At 35.3% G+C, this 17,575-nt stretch overlaps 1 protein-coding gene and 1 pseudogene across 9 annotated transcripts in view; one reads left to right on the forward strand and one right to left on the reverse strand.

Moving 5' to 3' along the window:
• The window catches only part of PCLO (piccolo presynaptic cytomatrix protein), a 432,028-nt gene that overhangs the window by 248,599 nt on the left and 165,854 nt on the right, over window positions 1–17,575 (reverse strand). The window lies entirely within an intron of this gene.
• LOC121471361 lies at window positions 7,904–8,784 on the forward strand (annotated as a pseudogene).

The raw sequence follows: 17,575 nt of genomic DNA on the forward strand, positions 1-17,575 counted from the left end.
GAGTAGGGCGGCTAGAGAAGAAATGGAAGGAGGGAATTGACATTGCCCAGAAAAGACTGTCCTAACTTACAAGGAATTTAAAGATTTAAAAATAGAGGAGGGACAGGTTCTGGGAGCCAGTGAATATACTTGTCTCATTTACAACTCATGACAATCAGAGGAGAGAATTTCTACAAACAGGTTCACTGTACAGAGGAGCACACAGAAGAACAGAAGCTGAGTCACATCACGATCATTATCTAAAGCTAGCAGTAAGTGGCAGATCTCAGATGAGGCCACAGCTCATAGATTTAGATTTCAAAGAAGAGAAATGGTACTTACGTCAGAATTAGAGGTGGGATTTCCTAGACATGACATGCAAAAGAAGATAACAGGGACCAGATTCTTGGAAAATAGCTCCACCAAAACAAGAAGGGAAACCAGAAAAGCAAACAGGATCATTCAAGAAAGTGGGAGGAAAACCAGCAGTTTTTAGTAAATTCAAGTGAAAAAGATGAGAATTTCAAGGAAATGAAAGGCAATACTGCCAAATACCGCACTGAGGTTAAATAACGCAGTTCTAAAAGATTGGCAGACAAGTCTCTTTTTACAATTGAACCAATTGTACTCTATTTATAGATTTCCTTCTTAATCATTTGCTTTGTCCGACTCATCTTTGCAAAAACTTGTTTAGATTTTTCCCAAGGGTCCTGCATAACTGACTATAAACAATTATTTTACCTGTGATTAAATACATAACTATACGTAAAAACATGGAGTTATGTTTATTACATTGCTTCATCTTTATGTGATGAATATAAATAAGTACTTAAAAACATAAATGAAGTGAAACCTTAGAATGAAATTCAAGTTCCGTGTTAGAATATTGCTTTGAAAGACATCAGATTTTGAAGTAGATATTTCTTTGTGGGTATAATTTTTTCCATATAGAGAGAGCATTAAATGGTTAGACAATGTGAACTAGTTACTGCAGAATGAGGCTCAATTTTTCTTCCCTTTCTTCTTCCGTATTTTTTAAAATGGAAAAATTAGTTAGGATGTAAATCAACAATGAGACCGTTCTACATGCTTGGATACTGATGCAGCCATTGAAATTACCGTAAAAATTTGCATTTCTGAAGAAGCTACTGAGACGTCACACTCAAACCCTTCATTCAATTAATTTTTCATTCCCAATATTCTCACGAGTATTGTATTGGGTGCCCTCTATTAAAAAAGAGATGAGACACATCATTGCTTATTACAGTGAGCCCAAAGTCTAGAAGAAAGAAAGAAAACATAGTCTGAGTATCCTTATACTAAAAGGCAGCAGAAAGTGCTCTAGAAACACAGTGAAGAGGCAACTTGTAGAGAGGGTCCAATAAGGGCTTCCTGAGGAAGGGACAACTGGGCTGGATGGTGAGGTAGTCTAGCCAGACGCTCAAGCGAGGGGTAAGTTTAACAGTGAATTTAATATAACCAGAAAGGAAATGTGTACAGAAAGGGAGTAATGACTGCAACATAGCAGACGCTCAATAATTGGGACTCTGCTGTCTCACACTTCCATAAATTATCTTATACCCATCCTGTATGTGTCCCAGAATATTCCCTTTACTTTGTGAACCAGGCTAAAGAAATATTTCAAACATAAGGTATTAAAGCTTCCTTGAGTTTTTTAAGGGAAAGCAAAAATATAAATTGGATATTTAGTTTAACTGGGACATATTACACTTCCTGTATATTCGGGGCAGCTGAATCTGACTTGGGACACAGTTACCTATCAGAAGAACCCTGGGGGGAGGTGGGCGGGTCCTGGCAGGGTGGCTGCACAGGGGCCACCCCCTGGGCCTCAATCTGTCCAATGCTATACAGCATAATGCCACTGGCCATTCTGGAAGATATATTACAGGCTTTTTGTATTTTTTTAAGGTTTTATTTATGTATTCATAAGAGACACAGAGAGAGGCAGAGACAAAGGCAGAGGGAGAGGCAGGCTTCCTGTGGGGGAGCCCCATACAGGACTCGATCCCAGGACCTCAGGATCACAACCTGAGCCAAAGGCAGACGCTCAACCACTGAGCCACCCAGATGCCCAAGGCTTTTTGTATTTTTAATGTTATAAAGGTAATTTCTGTGTCTGGCATTACATTTTTGGAAAGCTATTGGTTATTTGTTTTCTGAGGGACAGAAGATATATGAAGATAGAGGATTACAGAAAATAAAGTTCATTCGTTGCAGACACTAAAAAGAATATATAAATATAAATACACATTGTGATGATATTGTATAGTTATATAAATATTGTATATGTATATAACTATTAAAGTGGACTGGCTATTTAGTATTGAGACATGTGTTTATAAAAGGTATACTACCCAATATATAGCTTCTCATAAATTAGGACACATATTTTGCTCATGTTTTAATATCACTGATATTCTGATACAATCCATGCATTTAAAATAGAATTTTTCAATACGTACTGGCTACATGTTACAAGGATCCACAATTACTCTCTATGCCTTTCCAATGCCATATATAGTCACACATAGCAGATGCTAAATAAGAATTATTAATGAAATAATAAAATTCAAGGTGAAATTTTATTATTTAGGAGGCTTTTCTTTTCTTTTCTTTTTAAGATTTTATCTATTTATTCATGACCCACACAGAGAGAGGCAGAGACACAGGCAGAGGGAGAAGCATGCTCCATGTAGGGAGCCCAATGTGGGACTCGATCCCAGGACTCCAGGATCACACCCTGAGTCCAAGGCAGATGCTCAACCACTGAGCCACTCAGCATCCTTAGGAGGCTTTTAAAATCTAATCCATCTGTATTTTCATTTTCTTCTTGTAAAATTAGGATAATCATAATCACAGCTACTCTACCTTATTTCTTGATTCACTGTGGAAAAAAGTGAAGTAAAAGTTACTTGATAATTTGTACAGCAGTCTATACACTTAAGGTGTTTTTGTATTACTTTTACTGTTATTTTTAAAACATGACTCTAAATGACATTATTCACAATTATTCTTTGTTCACATCAGGCTCAGGGAATCTCCTGACTTTTTAAAGAAAATATTATTTGTTTATCATGTTTTAGATACTCATTTTATACAATCAACTTTGAAGGCAATGTTAAAACTACTCTTTGATTTGTTGGTTTATTCCCACTCTCTTTCCCACTCTCTAATGTAATTAGCATTTGACCTAATTTTTAAAACTACCTTTCTATAACAATCAACAATAGCATAGGATTTTTTTAAAAAAGATATCTCTATGTATTCCTTCTCACTGTACTGATTAAATATATTTCATAATAGCAATATTCCAGCTCATGATTAGCTTATTCAAATTATTACTACACATTTTACTTGATTCTCTTTGATTTCCTAGAAATTAGGAATTTGGGAAAAGGAATATGTTACATATGTTAACATTTCGCTTAATAGTACATAATAAGACCTTACAATAAATACTACAGGTCTAAGGAAAAATTATATTTTAGTGCACTTTGCCAAAATTTTTAAGTAAATATATTTACATATGTATATATTTTATAATCATCTAAAACAACTAAAGTTAATGAAATGGAGCATCACATTGTAGGTGTGAATAAGGTCTTGGGCAAAAAAGCAAAATGGAGGAAGCAGTATTCTAAAGATACAATCAATCCTTATTTCAGAGGAATCATTTTCCAAATGCTTTTGGGTGATGTGTTCTTTTAGATTTGCATTTAAAGTCAAGGTAATCTCACAGGACTCATTGGAAAAACAACTGAAGGATGTTATGATCCTAAATAGACTACTTTCAAACGTGAATATATTTTGGCAGTTAATATAAAATAAAATCAGAAAAACTGACACCTTGAGAGTAAGCCAATTTCAATTCCATCTGGTATTCTCAGGATTTAGATATATGAAAAAACTGTTGTGTTGTTTTAATGATCTCTCAATATCTATAATTGTGATATATTAATTATGGCTATAACAAATATAAAAAAATTTAGTTTTGTGAAGAAATTGATCAAAATGGTAACATTACATCAGGCCACATCAAAGGTTGGTTTTCTAGTGTGAAAATTTCCTTTTTCTTTCTGAGGACTACTTAATTTTATATTGCCCTTTTCAAATATTAAGATTCTAAGGAATTCTATTTATTTTACTCATTTAATCACTATCTCTTATTAACAAGTCTTATCTTGAATTATTACAAAATAAACTTTAATTCTCTGATAGTAATGTCAATTTCAAATATGGGGTGTGTGTTACAGAAGTCATGAGATTAGGTGTGCAATAAACAAGAAATGAAAATAAAATCATCATTGTGGCCAAGAGCTTACGTACAGAGCTCTTGAGGGTTAACTCCAGAAACACTGTCATTACTGCAGTGACCTTGAAAACAAAAGCACACCATTCAGCGCGTGACTAGGCCCCATCCTCCTACATTCATATTACCTTAAACCTGCTTGCTTTATTGTTGTTCCTGGTTTGGTTTGGTTTTGGTTCTTTCAGCCTGTTAACGAAGGTTCCTGCTCACTTAGCCACACTTAGCCTATTTTATTCTCCTATCTAGATATAACACTTCAGGCCCTTCATCCCTGGGAAAAGCCTGGGGTGAGATCTATGCATGCTTCTTAATACTTTTAAGACCAATCAGGGATCCTAATTATTGGAAAAGGTGTTATTTTAAATAATAACGTTTATTATATTTTAATTCAAAGAATATCCTGGAGTAGACAAGGTGTGTCAAATGGAAATATTCTGAGAATGTTGTATAAAATCAAATATAAAGCTGAAAATACTTTCTACTGATAAAGTTGAGCAATTATTACAATAATTTATTATTCACACCCAATCATTCTTAAATCTGGAGTTTTAACGGACTAAAACTCTTTGGTCAAACTAATGTTAGCGTGAGCCTAGAATGGATCCTCAGAGAGCCACAAATAACCCAATATATAACCGCATCTCCTCAGATGTCCTCAATAAAAGCTGACAAGACAGAGAGTGTCAAAGTTCAGTTCATGAAAAGCAATTACAATGGCATGGTGGTAGGGCGGGCAAGATAATGGTGTTCAGGTAGATGGCTTTCTGGTGCTGTTTCAGTCCTAGGGTACATTTAAGAGAATCAAGAAGAATGAATAGAATGGACATTCTGCAAGCAAACCTCCGTGACCTTTATTTTGGCCAACCTTTTTAGAAAAGCTTTATCTGATCTGAAGCTAATTCAAGATTAGCAACAGCTGAAGTGCAGTCACACTGCACAGCCCATCTTAGTTGGGGAGCTATGTATTTTAATCCTTTTTAGCCAAACTGGGAGTCCAACTGATATTTCGGTATCATCTTATGAATGATGATAGCAGAACAAGGGGATATATTGAACAGGGCAGGCTGTGTCTTTTTGTGCTTGCTTTCTGTAGTGTCTATCACAAACTCATAAAATATTTTCAGTTAATATTGGATTAAAGTTGTCAGTGCATGTGGCAATAAACCAACATGAATCCAAAGCTGCACATATTACTAAGAGCTGAAAATATTATCTACAGAATAGGAAAAAAATTAAAATGTCCTTCATTGTAAGAATGATAACAGAAGAAAATTGATATTTTCTAGCCACTAAATATACCTTGTGTTATGTCCAGTATGGTCATTTAAAAATGTCTGCATTCAACAATGTGCTTAAAAATTAGGGACAATAATACCGTTGTCTATCCTCATGTATACTTTTTTACATCTTTATATATCTGAATAAAGACTATTAAAGTTAGAAAAGAGTGTTCATTTTTTGATACCTTTAAGAAAAAAACAGTATCAAATAAATGCTTAGTCAGTGCCTTATTTCTCATGTACATTTTTATATCATGGTTACTAACACATTTTAATTCAGAGTATGTTGTTTTGATAAGATTAATCAATATCATATTTGAGATTATGATTATATTTAAGAAAGATGAATGAGAAAAAATATAAGAACTTCACAATAATTTTGAGAGAATCACTAGAATAAAAAAATATATATATAGGTTGTCTTTGTTTTTAAACCTGTCATCAAATTTCATCATAACTTACCAAGATTATTATATGCATCCTCAGCAGATGGCCTCATTCATATGTGATTTGTAACAGCTTTCTTCTCAAACAGATTTTTAAATATGCACCAAAATAAATTAGGAACATGCTCTCATATAATGAACAAGATGGGGGATTTTTCTAAGTCCAAATATGCTCATTCTAAAATAACAAGCCGATTTTTTTTCCCTTAAAGATCACACTATATTTGAGTGAGGAAAGCTTCAATGACACAGAAGAGAATGATTCTCTTAATTTTTCATATTTCAAGTATTCATTTAAGATAAAACCCTATTTTAATGTACCCACTTTTCAGTCCTTACTATTATATTAAAAGGCAGATTTAGGGGTGCTTATGTGGCTCAGTTGGTTAAGCATCTGTCAGTTCAGCTCAGGTCATGATCTCAGGGCTGTGAGATTGAGCCCTGTGTCAGGCTCTGTGCTCAGGGTGTAGAGTCTGCTGGAGACTCCCTCCCCTCCCTCACCCTCCATTTTGCTCCTCCCCCTACTCTCTCTCTTTATCTCTCTCACACATGCTCTAAAATAAATTTAAAATAAAAAAAAAAAGCAAGCAGACCTAATGCCAGTCTGCTTTAAATCTGTCATCAAATTTCATCTATAACCTACCAAGATTATAATATGCCTCCTCAGCAGAAGTTTCTTAAACAAAAGCAAACACAAGATGCTGAGTTAAATATAATGGGATGGTGGTAGGGCAGGCAAGATAACAGTCTCCAGGTAAATGGCTTTCTGATGCTTTACTTCAGTTCTAGAGTACCCTTAAGAGAATCAAGAAGAATGAACAGAATGACATTCTTCAGTCAAACCTCCAGGACAATTATTCTGAGCAAGCTTTAGAAAAATGTGACCCGAGGCTAATTCAAGATTATACTGTGACAAGCACCTGGAATGCAGTTATTCTGTGCAGGCCACGTAAATTGGGGAGCCAAGTATTTTAATATCATTTAGCCCAACTGGATTTGGGCTGATACATTATGATTATCTTATAAATCCATACAAATGAGTTAAAGCTAAATATTTCAGAAACAAAACTGGAAGTTTAAAGTTCAGTTTTCTTCTGTGTAACATAGGGATGAGTTAGTCAAAGGCCATGTGCTACTTTTCAAATGTAAAAACTTGAATAATCTCTATGAACACATAATTTAAAGAGATTAATATGGGATATTTTCCAAAAATTCCTGACATACCATGTTTTATCACCAAGGAATTATATTATTTATATACCTATATCTAGAAAGGAGTATCCCATTTTATTTAAATGCATTTTACAACTCATTGTAGGAAGTGACCACATTAAATACATGTATTTTTGTGGCCCAGTTTAAACTATCATCTTCTCCAGATGAAAATCCAAGGATACTAACATTTTAACTGGGTTATACAAGGAGAACTGTAGCAAACTGGCTAATGCACTGAGATAGATAAGACAAAGTAAAATCTTCATTTTTCTACATACTATTTATTTGACTTTTGAAAAATTAATCAATTTTTCATCTTCATTTCTGAGGTAGAGATAACAGCAACAACATGGAGATTCTCTTTCTATATGTGTGTGTGTGTGTGTGTGTGTGTGTGTGTGTGTATAAAATGCCATTTATACATTTTTTCTTTGCTATTCAGAAATTTATATAACATTTGGGTTATCAAGGTCGCTTATTTTACTACTCCTTTGCTCTCAGAAGTTTGAAGGTGGTTCTCAATTTATTAACAATTCTGACAGAAGACTAAATAAAAAGCATAAATGTTGTTTGATATTTTAAAGGCAGAAAATAAGAATCATTGAAAACATAGAAAATGAAAGATGAGAGTAAAGCAGAGGCAGCGGGGGAAGATGGCGGCGGCCTTTCCACAGCAGGCCTGGACCGTGGAGCAGCTGCACAGCGACAACTACCCAAGAAGGACATTATCAAATTTCTACAGGACCACAGTTCAAATTTGTTTCTTGCAGAACATAAGTTATTAGGAAACATTAAAAATGTGGCCAGACAGCTAACAAGGACCATTTGGTTACAGCCAACGTCCATCTTTTTCAAAGTAAGTGTTTCAAAGTTACTGAAAGTATAAGCAAAGTGTCTGAGCAGGTGAAAAATGTAAAGCTTAATGAAGATAAACTCAAAGAAACCAAATATGAAGAGACTCTGGATGAGGGTCCACCAAAATATACAAAATCTGTCCTTAAAAAAGGAGATAAAACCAACTTTCCCAGAAAGTGAGATGTTGTTCACTGCTGGTATACAGGAAAACTAGAGGATGGGACTGTTTTTGATACTAATATTCAAACCAGGGATCCCTGGGTGGCGCAGCGGTTTGGCGCCTGCCTTTGGCCCAGGGCGCGATCCTGGAGACCCAGGATCGAATCCCACATCGGGCTCCCGGTGCATGGAGCCTGCTTCTCCCTCTGCCTGTGTCTCTGCCTCTCTCTCTCTCTCTCTCTGTGACTATCATAAATAAATAAAAAAAATAATAAAAAAAAAAAATAATATTCAAACCAGTTCAAAGAAGAAGAAAAATGCCAAACCTTTAAGTTTTAAGGTTGGAATAGGCAAAGTTATCAGAGGATGGGATGAAGCACTCTTAACTATGAGTAAAGGAGAAAAGGCTCGACTAGAGATTGAACCAGAATGGGCTTATGGAAAGAAAGGACAGCCTGACGCCAAAATTCCACCAAATGCAAAACTCATTTTTGAAGTGGAATTAGGGGATATTGATTGAAATAGCAATGCTTCAGATACAAAGACATTAGCAATGATAAAACATGGCCTTGAAGAAACTTATGTAACTAGAGCTGGTTACTATTGTAAGGGAAAAGTCAACTGGGAAATTCAAGAACTCAGATATTGTTTACCCAATCCCCAACTTTTAATATATGTGTAATCCATCATAATTCCCTAAAGTTTGAGATATTTTTACTACAGCTGTGTAAAATATTAGTTAAGGTGAAATGACTTTCCTTTTACCTCACGTTGTAAACTAAAAGGCTCAATAAAAACATATTGTGTCTTGAAAAAAAAAAAAGAAAATGAAAGATGAAAAAACAAGAAAATGAAAGATGAAAAAACAATGACATAAATCTGTGACCTATTATATTTTATTCTAATCTGCTTTCCTATTTTTAATTCTATTTTTTATTCCAATTTTCCAATTTTCTATTTTAATAGAGCTGACATCATACAATACTCATTTACTCCATCAATCATCTGTGCAGTGGGAGTTACATATTCATTTGGTATATATGCAATTTTTCCTACGACTTCCATTTAACTTTATGATAGACCACACTTGGTGCTACTTATTAATATATTTGCTTCTGTTCTTGAAAACAGCAATATAATATTCCATTGTCTGAACAAAACAAAAATTATTTAGCCATTTTTAAATTTTTACATACTAAAATGTTGCCAGTTTTCACTAAGGAAGCTTTTAAATCGTGTCTGGAGGGTCATCACAAATCCATTTGTAACACGGAGTTGGACGAGTCAGGGTTTTCTCGTTACAGCACTGGCTTCTCAAGTGCCTGACTTTCTAAATTACATATAGATCCTTCTAAATGAAAAAATAAAAACTAGGATTACTGCTAGCTCCTATCTGACGAAGTACCTGTTTTTTTTTTTTCCTTTTTAGAGCAAAAAGCAATTCAATGAGGTATAGAAACTAAAAAATAAAGCACTTGACTTTCCTAATCAAATATCTCTAGTGAAAAAAGGTTCGACCATTTTCTTAACTCTTTAAAAGCAGAAAAGTAATACATTAAAATCAAATCCATTTTAAAACTCCCTAAAGAACTTAAAATTATTATAATCCAGTGATTTGCTTCTGTGCTTCTAGGTCCTTAAAGTATATAATATATTTGAAGGATAATATAACATTCTCAATAAAAAAGAAAAAGCCAATAACTTTTAACTGTGGTACTTAGTTTTACATAGGATTTTGAATAAATAGAATTTAAACACGTGTCTTTAATCTGATCTTAAATCCCCTAATCCTGCAAATCATTTAAGATAGAACATTTATAAGGTTACCAGATACATATTCTCTGTAGATAGAATGATACTATTTTTGGAATATCCTTTTCTTGTGGAGTTTCGGCTTCCCCTTTCATTTTCATCAGATGGTTTATACTGTATTGAGAGTCATGGGGAAGAATGATGAGAGGGTTAAAAGAATTCACTACTTGGTAGTCTCTTCATCTGTGTTTTCCTAAATCTGAACCCATTAAAGAGACTATCTGCAGCATGATATAGGGAGAACTCTCAGGCAGCAGAAATTAAAACAAGAGCAAAAAAATCTTTCTTGGTGACTATAAAAAGATTTCTTAGGCTCAGATGATGAAAGAAATTGAAAGAAGTTTATGGAGAATAGTGAAAGGAGATGGGGGAGGGAGCCCTAAGTTATACTTTCTATGAAAACTTAAATAAGGAGGCATGAAGAAATCCTTTCCCAGAAAATTTGTGGGAATCGAGGGCAAGACCCAGAGTCACTGGAGTCATTGTACAGGTGTGCAGGACCACTAGGTATCTGGTGGAGTTTTATATGCCCCAGAATTACACCAAAGGGGCAGCAACGTTTCTGTGACTTTTTTATGGCTTCCTAAAACTAAGAAAACCATGGAAATTTGAAAAGAGATGGCTCACTAAAATGAGTAGACTAAGACCAGAGACAAGATGAATTTTTCAATATTTACCTATGACTTGATTACCATAGAGGTAATAATTATCACATCCCTGCCATGACTCTTTATAAATCCACTGGATCTTGTACACAGTACGAACTATAGGGGGATTCCAAATTGACTCAGATTAAGCTGTCGTCAACTTAATAAATGAGGTCCAAAATAGAACTTGATTTTAGTTACAAATAAATAATTGAGTGGAACTTGTTACTTGCACATCTGAGATTGTCTATTGTCATTCACAACTACTGCAAATAGAAAAGACTTTGCCCTCTATCATGTACTTAAGAAAGACTTTATTTTGCATAATGATGTACGATCTGTTTGCATGATTGGTGTTATTATTGATTAAACATGTTATCTCCCCAGATGATATCTAAATGTGATAATGCTCTCGGAGAAACATTCATTAAACATTGATACAATTAATTATATCACATCAAAAGGGAAAAATTATTAGGAAAGCACACCATGGTACAATAGACAAAATCACCACCAAATTCACACATGTCCATAACAATAAAGCAAATGATCAAATGAAGCATGATGAGCTATTTGTAAGTTTTTCAAAATCAATAATCACTTATTTCTTGCTTACTAATTTTAGAATCAGCTAGTACTTGTTAATAGGTCAGAAATAGTATTTACCCCAATTCTGCAAAAAAGTAGTCAATTATTTATGTTTCATTTAATTAATCAATAAACATTTGTGAATAATAATAATACTATTCATAAAAAATAACTGTGAACAATAATGTTCTAAGAACTCTTACTATGCAGTGGGGATAAAATGTGAGTTACGTGTTCCCTTTTCACTCAGATAATTGTGTGTCTCTGTATCTTTCAATCATCTACACATATTGCTACCATACGATTGTAATATTATACTTTTATATGTTAATATATGTACATTTATAGTATAAATTCTATATCTTCAGACTTCTGATGTAGTTTTAAAATGTGTTATATGAGGGGTCCCTGGGTGGCGCAGCGGTTTGGCGCCTGCCGTTGGGCCAGGGCGCGATCCTGGAGACCCCGGATCGAATCCCACATCGGGCTGCTGGTGCTTCTCCTTCTGCCTGTGACTCTGCCTCTCTCTCTCTCTGTGACTATCATAAATAAATTTAAAAAAAAAATTAAAAAAAAATTTTAAATGTGTCATATGAGATCCCTGGGTGGCTCCGCGGTTTAGCGCCTGCCTTTGGCCCAGGGCGTGATCCTGGAGTCCCATGATGGAGTCCCACGTGGGGCTCCCTGCATGGAGCCTGCTTCTCCCTCTGCCTGTGTCTCTGCCTCTGTGTGTGTGTGTGTGTGTGTGTGTGTGTCATGAATAAATAAATAAAATCTTTAAAAAAAGAAAAGATTTGGTCATTAAAAATAAATAAATAAATAAATAAATAAATAAATAAATAAATAAAATGTGTCATAAAACAATGAAGTTAACAGCAATAATTTAAAATTTAAGATCACAAATTATAGTGGTTTATGTATATCGTATTAACTCAAACTTTTTTATAACGTACATTATTATAGCCTTAATATCCCTTTTTATTCTTTTCCTCAACATTTCTGATAAACATAAAAAGTGTACATTTATTATTTTAGAAATTTATCATCTATGACAATTCATTTTCTTTCAAGAACCTGAATTGATGGTATAATGGCCAAAGTCATTTCCGTTTTGACAAATTACTGTTTAGATGTTTGGAAACCACCATTCCTTCTTGCTGGCTGTCAGCAACCATGCAAATTAGTCTTTGCTCATGGCTACCACACTTGTTGTTATAATATTGTTAGATATCATTTTTATTGGGGCACCTGGGTGGCTCAGTGGTTGAGTGTCTGCCTTTGGCTCAGGGCGTGATCCCCAGGTACCAGGACAGAGTCCTGCTTCAGGCGCCCCATGGGAAGGCTGCTTCTCCCTCTGCCTGTGTCCCTGCCTCTGCCTCTCTCTGTGTGTCTCTCATGAATAAATAAATTAAATCTTTAATATATATATATATATATATATATATAATTTTTATTAGGTATTTTTAAAGTGACTTTTCAAAGATACATACAGTAGGATAAGAGATACATGCAAATCCTAACATTGTGGCATCATATGGTGATTTTAAAATCTTTCTTTGTAGTGTGTTATAGCCTTATTCAGAGAAAACACTATTCACTGTCAGAACAAAATATCAATCACCTGCACTGCACCATTATTAGACTGCCCTGTAACAAGTCCTGGTGTCTCTTCCCGGCGGCAGCAATGCATAAAGCAAATGTAAAAATGTTCTCCCTACCAGCACTTGCTTAAGTTAGATTCACAGAGCAATCCTTTCCGGCCTCTGCCCTATATATGCTTATTGAGATGTTAAACTGTTTGCTGGCATTATTCGGTACAGTTCTGCAAACTGCATTTGACATGAAAGACTACTGCTGGTAAGAGAGGTAGGACTATCCAATTCAGGAACACAGGCATCTCCCGCCCACATCAGAAAACACTTCATCTCAATAAAATCACCGCATGGTCCCTTCATAAGCATAATGACAATTACTACGGAAAAGAGCTTCTTCTATTGGCCTGAGTGCTTAAACTGCTAAGCTGATTAATCACCTAGGTTGGCTCCATACCATCAGAACGATGTGTCTTAATATCTGTGACCTTCGTTCCATAGACAGTGACAAAGAAAGACATAGGCTCTTCCTCCTTGTTTCTCTCCAAGATCATAAAGCCACGTCCTGGAGGGGGAGGAAGATAAATGGCCATTGTCCGGGTGCCTGCTGCTCTCCACAATTAATATCAAATAAAACAGTAGTTAGCTGAGATGAGAAAGCAGGCAAAAGTCTTCAAAGAGTCTACTAAAATGCTTTGAAATAAAAGAACATGTCCACAAAGTATTTTAAGTCACCACACCAGGCATCATACCTGAACGCATTACAACACTTTCATAAAACTTGATGCCTTACATTTTGTGAATTCAGAAATGATATGGACAGCTATATGACTGTCACTCTTTTACAGCAGAGTCACAAAGAAACTGCTTTAGAAATGACTTGAAAATTCCAAAATCTCCTGAAGTAGGACAGGAATTATCTAGTAATCAATGTATCTATACCAAATACATTGTGGGGAGTGTGTGTGGGGGGGGGGGGGTACTTAAACGATTAAATATACCTAACCTTAATGATGTATCTAGTAATCAAGAAATGTGCTTAGTACTGGTTCTATATAATATAGTCATATGTTTAAACTCGCTGAAGTTGGTATTTGATATTACCATGCAGGTGAAATTCTAACTGCGTAATATTTAAAGTATGCAATTTCCCCCTCCACTAGATTGTAACTTTAGATAATCAAACATATTCCATGTAACTGAATCTCAATAGAGAATTGTTGACATTAAGTAAATTTATTAACCTATCTTACTCAAAAACACAGTTTGTATGACGATACAGCAAATGCAATAAATTTCTATAGAGTCTAAAAAAAAGGGACACACCTTCCACTGTCTAAGATAAATATATTCCTAATTACAGAATATCTTATTGCTCGGAGTCTCCTACACAGTTACCAAGCTGAGGCTATTAGCAGAATTGCTTTGTTTCATAGCAGGAGCAGATCAAGAAGGAGGAGTGGCTATGCAGTCGTTTATAAAGTTCTGAATCTGAATTCCAGTTTTGACACATATTAGTAGTTTCATCTGGAGTAATTATTTTACCACTCTAATCATCTCTTTTTTCATAGAAAAAAATGGTAAGAAATAATTCACTTAGCAGTAAAATGAGATTTAAAAAACTAATTAAATATAATAGACTATGTCTTGTTGTAATGAGAAAAAAACACATTAAAAAAGAAAAAAATTTGGATTAAGACTTAGCAAAGTTATTTGGTTGATGCAATAATATCTCACTAACTTGGGAAATAGAGGTTGAAGTGAGGTTAAATTACAAAAAAAAAAAAAGATCAATTGCTGACATTTTTAAATGAGTGGAAATTCTGTTTTACAGCAAGACATAATTTGAACAATAATCTTAGAATCCGAGCAAAACATAAGAAATATACAAAGTCTCAAAGTACAGCAAACTGTCCTTTAAGTATCATTGGTCATTCAATAACTATGTACCAACTAACACGACCCAGGTAGTAAGGCAGTGACCAAAGGCTTCTACCTTGGGGAGGCTTGCAGTGCAGCGGAGGAGAGGGCTGCTAAGGGGTACCCACAGCTTCAATAAGTAAATTGTGAATACTGTTAGCGAGAGGTCTGTCTCTGTTTTGAAAAGGGATATGCAACTTAGAGTAAGAAGACTTCCCCAAGGAAGTGACAGATGAGTTAACAACTAGGTAATGATCAGAGGAAGGTGGTTACATGAGGAACTCGGAATTTGCGGGTGGAGATGACCATGCAAGAGGGGCTGAGGCGCCAGCACAGGGCCTTACACAGCGTATGAAGGGTCCTAAACAGAGTATCAAGAGCAGTTAAGTGGCCATCAAAGAGGGCTGAACCAGGGGATGACCTGATCCATTACCTGCTTCGAAAATATCCCTCTGTGTGGGACACAGATTAGAGAGAAGTAAAAACGTGTGTGAGATGGATGCAATAGTCCAGACGAGAAAGGGAGCATGAGGTTCTGGGATCAGAAGAGGTAGGAGAGTGACCTCTTCTAAGAAAAGTAGAAACTACAACTGATGTAACCCAGAATTTGAGGACTGGACAGCGAGGAAGGAAGTGTAAAGATTACTCCCCATTACTGGCTCAAATTTCTGAATGGATTGCTGTGTCATCTACTAAGACAGCAAAAACCGGAGAAGAAGATATTTGGATATCCTATATTTTTAAAGGCGTTCTTTAAGATATTAAGTGATGATGCTGAGGTAACTGGATATACCAGTCGGAAGCTCAGGAAAGAGAGGATACAGAGATCTACAGTGACTATACGTATTTTAAGCTTATGGAAATTCATGGACTCCAAGGGAAAGAAAGTGTGGAGGGTGAAAAGGCAAGGGGAGCTATGGCCAAGCCCTGACACTGTGTAACATCCGGAAGGTAGGTTGAAGACAACTGTCTAACACAGGAGACTCAGCAAGAGTGAGCAAAAGCACAGATGGGACAGAGGAAGGATGTGGGGTACCACAGAAACCCACAAAATACAGTGAGTGAAGATGGAACAGGCCTTTGCCCTGGATGCGATGACAGTGCCAATAAGTTGGGTGTCCAGATACAGATGGGATTCATTAGCGATATTAGCACAAACTAATAGTCTGGGTAAATTCGTATAAGAAAGTTCTGGGTGGAAGTATGTCATGGAGTAGCTGGGATATGAGGAAATGCAACCATAACATATAAATAACTCTTCAGAGAAACGTGGCTGTGGAAGAGTAGGTGATAACAAATCAATTGCATGACATGAATATAATGTTAAGAGGGAACCAATATAGCAGTCTTTTCAAGGCCATGAAATGTGGCAGCAGGTGGCCTGGGTTTGAACACTGGCTCTCCTACTTCCTAGTTCTATGGTCCTACGTAAGTTAATTAATCTTTCTGTGCCTCACCTCCTTCATCTTAAAATTGGTGACAATAATTACCTCATCACACTATGGGAAAAAAATAATTGACATATGTAGAGTACTTAGAACCCGGCCTGGTATACAATAAACACTTAAGTATTTGTTATTACTTTGTTCAACTTATAATCAAATGTCAATTGGGAAAAAAAAATAGGAAAAGAAAGTGAAATATATTTATATTTATCTTTATCTCTAGGAGGAGAGATTAAGAATCATTCTACTCATCTGTTTACTTAAGAGTAAATTCTATTTTTGTAGTGAACATATCACTTTTATAATAAATACTAAATATTACTTTAGAAGAAGATGTACAGTGTTATGAAAATTTTGCATACTATGTTGGGAAAAGAATAACAACAATAATGGAAACTAATATTATTATGACCTGATTTTGTTGAAAATCATATAAATACTAAACCACATATATATAGATATATATACTAAATCATATATGTACACCAAAAAATATTTGTCAAAATATTGATAGTAGCTAATTATGAGTGGTAGGGTTTAGAGTATTTCAATTTTATTTTCTGTGCCCTAGCACACATCCTAAATTTTCCACAATTAACACTAATACTATTTTTGGAAGTGAAAAATACTGTTTAAAAATTTAAAGACATTTTTCTCTGGAGCCTGAAAGTCTACAAATTGGGGCTTGATAGGAACCTAAAGCTACTTAGTAGATACTGAAGTACTGAACCCATCAACCTTGGGCCACTGTGTCAGCACTAGCCTCTTCTAGTCAAATCCCTGAAGTTTAAGCAAAAATCTTGTTAGCTACATACTGCTGTGCAAATAATCTTCATAAAATGCAAATCTGGGTACAGCCAACGCCTCGAGTGACTCTTCTTCCTTATGAATAAAATAGTCCACTTGGAAGCCTTGCCAGATGCATTCACAGTAGAGGGTTCACTGAATACACTTTCTGACTTGTGGCTTAATGTTTTTCACATGGTTTATTGGTCCAGAGGGCCTTCCTTTCCTTTCTCCCTTAGCCAACTTTATCTGTCTTTCAAAGCACTGTTTTGTCAGCTAATGCACCCAGAGCGCACTATAGTGATGCCATTCTATAATGATTTTCTCTTTGTGTAGATCTTCTCTAGACTCTCAGCCACTTGGATGCAAGATCAAGTGCACATGCATACACCCCCACACTCACACACAATTTCTCTATCTACACATGTAACTCAATACATCCTAAGTAAGCTGAGTAAACGTGAAGCAAATGGGTATGGGTGAAGGGTACACATAAAGATACTAAATGCTCTGTGAAAATT

This window comes from Vulpes lagopus, chromosome 11 (genome assembly GCF_018345385.1).
Source record: "Vulpes lagopus strain Blue_001 chromosome 11, ASM1834538v1, whole genome shotgun sequence".
Taxonomy (NCBI): domain Eukaryota; kingdom Metazoa; phylum Chordata; class Mammalia; order Carnivora; family Canidae; genus Vulpes; species Vulpes lagopus.